General features: G+C 46.5%; 1 long non-coding RNA gene across 1 annotated transcript; it reads right to left on the reverse strand.

Moving 5' to 3' along the window:
• Window positions 1–321: 321 nt before the first annotated feature.
• On the reverse strand, window positions 322–6,543 carry LOC138062827 (uncharacterized). The gene is made up of 3 exons (XR_011136594.1): window positions 6,312–6,543; window positions 4,695–4,765; window positions 322–1,554 (listed from the first exon to the last, which is right to left on the reverse strand). It is a non-coding gene; the product is annotated as an uncharacterized lncRNA (long non-coding RNA).
• Window positions 6,544–8,953: the final 2,410 nt, after the last annotated feature.

Raw genomic sequence — 8,953 nt, forward strand, 5'->3', positions numbered from 1 at the left:
CCAGCGACAGGACAAGAGGCAATGGGCACAAACTGAACCACAGGAAGTTCCATCTGAACCTGAGAAAAAACTTCTTCACTGTGAGGGTGACAGAGCATTGGAACAGGTTGCCCAGAGAGGTAGTGGAGTCTCCTTCGCTGGAGATATTCAAAACCCGTCTGGATGTGATCCTGGGCAATATGCTCTAGGTGACCCTGCTTGAGCAGGGAGGTTGGACGAGATGATCTCCAGAGGTCCCTTCCAACCTAAACGATTCTGTGATTCTGTGATTCTGTGATCTCTGGTTGCTGCTGTTGTTCTGACCGGTGCCTACATCCTGAAGATGATTCACTTTTCTGATGGTACCATTACATACATTTTACAGGGAAAGGATGTTTGCTTAAAGAAGCCAAAATTTCCAGGAATGCTTCAGGGGAAGTTGGCATACTTTGCAGAATTACAACAGAGCAATACTGTTTGTTCCCACCTGTTGTGAAGGACAATGGTTAGGTTAGTCCAAGAAGCACATCTGCTCCAACTATGAAGAAGGAACATTCTTCCATAGCTGTCAGGTTGCTTGCAGTCAGTCCTCTTTCCAATTATCTCCCATCTGCCGTAGCCATGGAGCTCAGTCCAAGCTGACATTACCTGACACCCTAAGGGTGCTTGCAAATTCCATGGCAAGGAGAAACCGAAGGGAAAGATAGCAGGGATGTCTTTGGTCTTACTTAGTTTGGAAAATAAGAGCTATGTGGGATATTTTCAGAAGACTTCTTGTCATGTATTTACTTTTTCTGCCCAGGGTTGGTCACCACTTCAGTGTACACCACCTCATCTATTGTGCTATGCTTCATTATGCATGGATCATTCTTGCACTTTGTGAAATCCACATACGTATAAACTGTTTCTCAGTCCTGATGAAGGAGAGTGGGAAAGAGGAAGAGAGATGAAGGAAAGGAGGAAACAGATAGGTGACTAATTCATCATTTCTCAGCCTGATCCTGTACAGAGAATTGTGAAACTTCTTTTGAAATCAGGAAATGTAGTGGAGATGCAAGAAGGATATATTTCTGTTTAAAGTCCTCCTTAATCCCCAAGACATGACCCACCTCCTGTGTAAATAAATCACCAGAGAGACAAAAACAGAGAGCCATGGAGAAAAGTTTTTTCAGAAGAGTCAGACTTGGAAATATCTGCGGGGTTTGAATCTTTGGTCCCATTATTTCCACCTGACTTTACCCATATAACTGCAGTCTGGGCTCCCTTTCTTCTTTGTGGCTGGGCAGAGGGACATCTCCAAACACCCAATGACATTGGACCCTTCTTGCTGAGCTTTCTCTCCGAAGTCTACAAAGAGACAAGCAGGTTGTACATGAAAAATATTTAACTCAAGAATCTCCTTATAGTCAATGGAATGAACTCAACTTTATATTCCAATAATGGCAGGTGTTGCATCCTGTATCTGCCCCCTTCCAGAACTCCCAATATCAGTTCCAAAACTACAGTAGGTGTGATCTTTTTCTTCATCATTTTCCATAGCGTCACTGTGGTTAGTGTTTTCAGAAAACATCAGAGCTGAAAGAGAACAAGATGGAAACAGAGCTATAGTGGAGACACGCATAAGAATCACCTTACAGTAACATTCTTACACTTTACAGAGGTCTTCAGAGGCACAATTTTTCCAAACTCATTTTCAACATCTCCCTTAGGATAGGATGGTTCTCCATTAATATTGCAGGTGTCCAGTTTTTCCCTTGGCTTGAGTTTGCCAGGAGAAGCCCTCCTGCTGTTCCCTCGCTATTGAGTAGGGGTGGGAGTACATGGGGCAGCTCACTCATTTCTCAGGAGAGGAAAACACACGAGACACTGCCATACTGCCTGGATGCCTAGGACAGAACTACTTTCCAGCTAGCGTCTGGGATAGGCACATCCAGTGGAAACCACGCCAAAGCTAATGAAGAAAAAGATGGGAGGTGGAACAGCCCCTGATGTACTTCATAACTCTTTTATTCTTAAAAAAAAACAACAACTAAAAAGCAGTCACAGCTTATGCCACAACTGGGATAATGACAGCTATTGGAATAAGATTTGGTGATAAACCTGTTCAACATACAGAATAGGCAAGAAGGCAGACGTAATGAGAGAGGGCAGTGACTGCAGACAAAGCCACCCTTGGGATTTCGCTGTAGCCACAAGAGAGCACATCAATAGGGCATGGGATGGGGAAGTTCCCTACAGACATGGACCAGCCACTTGGGTCTCTTTCTTTCCATCCCTCAGTCTCTAAGCCCTCACTTCACCTGGCTGCTGCCATTTGGGGGAGAGGGGAAGAACAGTGTTGAAATGCTGAGAAGGCGAGTGACTTTTCCCCTGGTAACTCCCAGCACTAAGATATTATGCATAATACAATGGGCACCCAGCTAGGTGACATTTGTGGCATTCATTGCACCTCCCAGTGTTTCCTAAGTCCTATGGGAATGGAGACAAGGCCACAGGAGAGAAATATCTCTCCAAGGAGATGACTTGGAGAAGGGCTTTCATTCCCCTGCACTCTGATTGGTAGCAGTAGAAAAACTTTCAGATCTGACCCAAATCTGTCTGGATAAAGTAGACTGTCTGATGCCCAGGAATTAGATCAGAAACTGAGACAAGCAGTTCCCCAGATCTTGCTGTGTTCTTCAAATTCCAATGCCCTCCTCACATTAAAAAGCAAGGAGAAAGAGGAACTGCTCACAAATATGGAGACAGAGTTGTTGCACTCAGATGAGACATATTTCCCAGAACCAAACTCCACATGCACACAAGTGTACCATCCGTAATTACTTCTATCAGGCATGAACATTAGGGGGTTGCCAAAGGTTTGTGTTTCAGTTACTAAGTGTTCCTGCAGTGCTGTTTGCTTGAAGAATTTTTTACTCCCCTAATACTATGCTCTGCAGAGCTGAGCATGTGAGAGAGAGCTATCAGTTCTGAATGCCCACAGGTTATGAAGGGACAAGAGAAAGAGGGAGCAGCAAGCTCATTTAGAAAATAGGTTGGGAGAGAGTCTCCAGTTTCAAGAGAAGAGGTACATTTCATGAAATTGATCTTGAAGCCAGGGTCACCCCACTGCCTTTGGTGTGCTGAAACTTCAGGAAATACAAAACAGCACATACTGGAAGCCTGTTTGACAAGCATGGGAGAAGGTTCTGAGACCACACTCCCACAAAGAGCAGGAAGCAGGTGTAATATCCTAACTGGAAGACTGTTGTACATCAAGGAGTTAGTGTTCCACATAACAGTTGATCTGAGTAGACAAAGGCATGTGCTGTGCTGTACTGTACTCCACATATCACTTGACTTTCAGGACTGTACTATGCTGCTCATATTCCTTGATGTATGATGAACTTAGACAGTTAATCAGTAGCAGAAGAGCTACTGGAGGCAGCACCTACTTGGCATGAGTGGTGACACCACCAGCATGTCCTTTTCTTTATCCTGAAGTGGAGCAACATGGTTTCATATAAACATCCTCTTTAAGAAAATCCTATGAAAACTCTAAAAGATTACAACAGCAGTGAACCTTACCACAAATAGGGTTGGCATAGAGTGCTGGGGCAAGACTAGCTGTTTGTCTGGTGCTATATTAACTTGGGGTTCCCATCATCAGAAAGAATGTAAGCTTTTATCATTTGCTATCACCTTTTCTGAGATGCTAATAAAATAGTTATCTTTTTGGAGCATGTTTGTGCCTTTCTTGTGGGATCCAAATGAACTGGTACCTCCTGTGCAAAAGAGAAGGACAGGCAAAGAGGGAAGCTGAGGTAGGACAAGGGTCCTGAGGGAAAGATACCCACTGGAGAGATCCTTGGTGTTGGGGGCAGAAGGAGGGTGGAAGGATCTTGTCTGAAAGAGCATAGGGAGTAGGTGGGTGGGATGATGCGTGGGTCTTTTTGTATAAAGCTAGCATTAGAAACACGAGTCCTTCTTGCCACCTCTGTTTGCCTTGATCTCAGTCCTTTACCATGAGAGGAAAATCCTCCCAAATGTGTTTTTTCAGCAGGGCTACTTAAAGGGGAATTGGTGAGGTCCTTTCTGTGTAGAAGAGGTTGGAAAAGGGAGGATTCTGCATGTGGGAGCTGTTCATGCCCTGTTTTCCAAGCCCATGCAAGGGGCAGAGGGAGGTCAAGGGGATGTCTTGGCAGTCTCAGCACTATGCCCTCTGTGGAACTAGCTGGCACAGGGAAGAAGCAGGGAGGAAGCAGAGCTGCTTGTGGTCATAACAGAGGAAGAGTGAAAATGAACTACAAGGCAGTACAGGGGAGGGAGCCGCACAGAAACAGTTTCCTGTGGGGGAAGCAGCAAGAGGGCTTTTTTAGGGTCTGCAGGGGGTATCATACAGATTCCTGGAAAATGAGGCTATAACTCCAACATTCAATACTACCGTCCCTTTCTTGCCTGTGGAAGACTAGTTATATGTTAGCAAGGTGTAGGGTAAGGTGGGCGGTATGTAGTCTCACATTATATAAAGGAGACGACAGGATCTAGGAACATTTTTAGCCTTCATAGCTCTATGTAAACAACCACTTATCTGGATGTACTGGTAGAAGGATTTCACTCCTAAATATGAGTTTCCTACTGGCAGTGCCCACAGCATTTCAGATCCTTTACAAAAGGGGCTCTTCCAAGCAATCCTGAAACATGAGACTTTTAACCACTCACTACCCATTTCTTACCTTGTTACAGTAGAGTTAGTTGCAATTTTGAAGTAGCTCAATGATTAGAACCAGTGATTCAGTGTTTGTAACTGTGAAAGGAACAAGAGTTAAAGAAAAATCAGTACCTTTGTCCAGAGGGAAAAGCTAAATGGTTTGGTTATAATGAAATAAGTCAGTTCCACAACAGCTCTGCTGGGATTACTGCATATGAATACACTCTCTTTGGAATAAAAGCATCTTTAATCTGAAAAAGTTACTTTGCTCACAAATGCATGCTTCTTACAACTGTGTTTTTTCCTCAAATAAAAGTCAAGGGAAGATAAAAGCTTTCTGAGCTTATATTCCGGAAAAGATGAAATATACTTGAGCATTTGTGGCAGAATAGATTTACCAATCAATTCCAGCCCAGTCAAACAAATTCATATGCATTTACAGCAATACACAGCAAATAAATAACCTAAGAACTATGAAACAACACCTGATTTCTGAAGAATCTTGCTTGGGAAACACAGCATGGATTATGTTTTCAGCCAAGGCTATGCTCACGAGACTGAAGCATAATAAATTCCACAAGCTCTTCCAGCCTGAGCACAACTAACGGAGGCAGCCACCAGACACAGTAGTTTGTACGGCAGTTCCTAAGCTCTGCTTAGATCTCCTGGGACTTTTTTAGAGACCACAGGGGAATTCCTGGGAAGTCTCTGAGGAATTTCAGGGTGCCTGCAGCTGACCAGTAAGGAAAGTCAGCTAAGGACAGCTGCAGGAGGCCTCAACTTCTGAAAAGCTCTAGCAAGCTCTAGCAGCTGCTAACAAGCTCTGCCAACTGCCCTTTGTCAGAAAGTGTTGAAACATTTATTCCAGCTGACCCCTGGGAGGTCAAGGGAGGGTCAAGAACCCTTTTAGCCGGTGCTCAGGAGAGGCCTATATAAAAGCCAAGCCTAGAGACCCAGCTTCTGGAGTGCAGTGAACAGATGCAGCTCAGAAAAGTCTGGTAACACTGCTCACATCAGTGTATGTGTTCTCAGCTGCAGTGCGGATGGGCTACAGGGCACAGTCCCTAAAAGCTATTGAAGTAACTGTAGCTGCCACGTCAGAGGCTTTGACCGAGCTAAAGCTTCAAAAGGAGGGTGCAGCCCTGTAACTCTCAGGCTGCAGGGAGTGCCGGGGGCTTCTTGCTGGGCCTGGCAGTCTCTTTGCTGCAGAAGGTGTACAGCCAAGTCAAGAAGCTCTGGGAGAAGGTCAATAGGCTGGACAACATCAGAGAGGATAAGAAAGAGATGGACTAGATCTCTGAGATTTTGCAGCTTCTGGAGCCTGCACCTGACTGTAGCAGAAAGGCAGGCAGAGTTGGTGCCTATTGGGTTAAAAAACAGAAACTGCCATGATGGTGAAGGCTGGAAGCAGGTGACTTCTGGCACCAGGAGGAGGCCTCTTACTCCACTGGAAGGCTAGAAACTTTGGAATAGGTTCACCTCCCTGCCCCCCATAACAATGAGGACCTGGGAATACTTTCAAACAGAGTATCTGTGCCAGCTGAGCCTTAGCCACCCAAGAGCACACAGAAAGCAGCAAGTGTCAGTAGTGGGAGACATCAGGTGCGGGGGACAGAAACCCTCATCTGCTGACCTGACTTACCATTTAGGGAGGTTTTCTGCTTGCTGGGAGCTCACACTCAGGATGCTGTTGCCAAGATCGGCCCAGTCCTCAGATCATTACACCCTGCTGCTCTTCTGTGTGGGCACCAACAATACTGCCAGGGGAGACCTGGAAAATATCAAACATGACTACATGACTCTGGAGGTAAAGGATAAGGGCATGAGGACCCAGCTGGTGGTCTTGTCAATCCTGCTGGTGAGGGGGATAGGCCTGAGGAGGACTGAATGGATCCTGTGAGTCAATGAGTGGTGTTACAGCTGATGTCAAAAATAGGATTTTGGTGACTATGACCACAAGCATATGCAAGTAAATAAGGAAGTGTCTCGGGGACCACCTAATAGGGAAAGCTCTTATGCCCTTTCTAGGAAGACAGCACACTGGGGTTCCTCTCTGAAGTGCCTGTACACTAATGCATACAAATAGTAGAGGAATTAGAAATCTGTGTGTGCTTATAGGGCTATAATCTTACTGAGATCATGGAGAAGTGGTGGGATAGCTTATATGACTTTAATGCTGTCATGGATGGACACAGGCTCTTTAGGAAGAACAAACTGGGAATGCAAGGAAGGGAAGTTGCCCCTTTATGTATGACAGCAGCAGGAACATCTGGAGCTCTGCCTGGGGACAGGTGAGGGACTAACTAAGAGCTTGTGGGTTTGGATCAGCAGGTAGACCAGCATGGGTGACACTGTAGTGGGTGTCCACTATAGCTGATGTCTACTAGAGGGTAGCAGGTGTTCAGTAGTGTGGGTCTACTTCTTCCTGATTAGGAAGAAGTGGATGAGGCCTTCTTCAGACAGTTGGAAGAAGCTTCCAGTCTTGTTCAATATATTCATCAATGACCTGGAGGAAGGGACAGAGTGCACCCTCAGCAAGTTTGCTGATGCTACTAAACTGGGGGGAGAGGCTGACACACCAGAAGGCTGTGCTGCCATGCTGAGGGACCTGGACAGGCTGGAGAGGTGGGCGGAGAGGAGCCTCCTGAAGTTCCACAAAGGCAAGTGCAGGCTCCTGCACCAGTACAGGCTGGGGGTTGACCTGCTGGGAAGCAGCTCTGCAGAGGAGGGCCTGGGAGTGCTGGTAGACAACAAGTTAAGCATGAGCCAGCAGTGTGCCCTTGTGGCCAAGAAGGCCAATGGTCCCCTGGGGTGCATGAGGCAGAGTGTTGCCAGCAGGTGGAGGGAGGTGATCCTGCCCCTCTCCTCAGCCCTGGGGAGGCCTCACCTGGAGTACCGTGTCCAATTCTGGGCTCCCCAGGACAAGAGAGACATGGCACTCCTGGAGAGAGCCCAGCGGAGGGCTACAAAGATGATGGGGGGACTGGAGCATCTCTCCTCTGAAGAAAAGCTGAGAGAGCTGGGCCTGTTCAGCCTGGAGAAGAGAAGATGGAGAGGTGATCTCATCAACTTTTACAAGTATGTGAAGGGAGGGTGTTGAGAGGATGGGGTCAGACTCTTCTCCATGGTGCCCAGTGACAGGACAAGAGGCAATGGGCACAAACTGAACCACAGGAAGTTCCATCTGAACCTGAGAAAAAAACTTCTTGACTGTGAGGGTGAGCATTGGAGCACTGGAACAGGTTGCCCAGAGAGGTAGTGGAGTCTCCTTCGCTGGAGATATTCAAAACCCGTCTGGATGTGATCCTGGGCAATATGCTCTAGGTGACCCTGCTTGAGCAGGGAGGTTGGACGAGATGATCTCCAGAGGTCCCTTCCAACCTAAACGATTCTGTGATTCTGTGATTCTGTGAATGGGGACCTGAGAGAGCTGGCTGTATCCAAGGATAACCTTCTGCAGACTCAAGAATGGTCCAGGCAGAGGCAGGAGGGGGCCTGCATGGATGAACAAGTTGGTCCTGACTCTACTCAAATATAAAAAGGAAGTGTACAGGAAATGGAAATAGGGAAGGTGACTCAAGGGGAATATAAGACACTGTCCAAACATGCAGTGATGGGGTTAGGAGGTCTAAAACCAACCTAGAACTGAAATTTCCAAGAGATGTGGAAAGGCAACAAGAAAGTCTTCTGGAAGTATATGGACAGTGAAAGGATAGATAGGGAAAATGTGGGCCTGCTACTAAAGGAAGCAGGAGCCATGGTGACAAATGACATCGAAAAAAGCAGATGCACTGAATGCCTTCTTTGCACCAGGTTTTATTGGTAAGACTGGCCCTCAGGAATCCCGGGCCCCTGAGACCCCAGGGGGAATATGGAGCAATGAAGACTCACTCTTGCTGAGGGAGGATCAGGTTAGAGTGTATTGAAACAATCTGGACATACACAAGCATATACGCCCTGAGGCACCTGTGAGTGCTGAGGGAGCTGGCTGGTGTCATTGTGAAGCCACTCTGTTATCGTGAAGCAAATGCACGTGACTTTGTTATTCCATAACATTCCATAATTCCTGCTTGACAAGGCAGAGAGAAGAAGGGACCTCAGAGTCCTCTTCTCATTTCTGTGCTATTTATTGCAAAAGGCAAGCTGAAATACGCCTCCAAACCCCCCGAATGCCGACAGCTTCTGTCCTCAGCAATAGTTCACCTCAGACTGACAGGTAGATTTATCTCATGATTGAGATATCTGAATTCACAATGCAGTTAAAGGGGAGGTAATCAATCCTGA

Source organism: Struthio camelus, chromosome 29 (assembly GCF_040807025.1).
Source record: "Struthio camelus isolate bStrCam1 chromosome 29, bStrCam1.hap1, whole genome shotgun sequence".
In the NCBI taxonomy this organism is placed as follows: domain Eukaryota; kingdom Metazoa; phylum Chordata; class Aves; order Struthioniformes; family Struthionidae; genus Struthio; species Struthio camelus.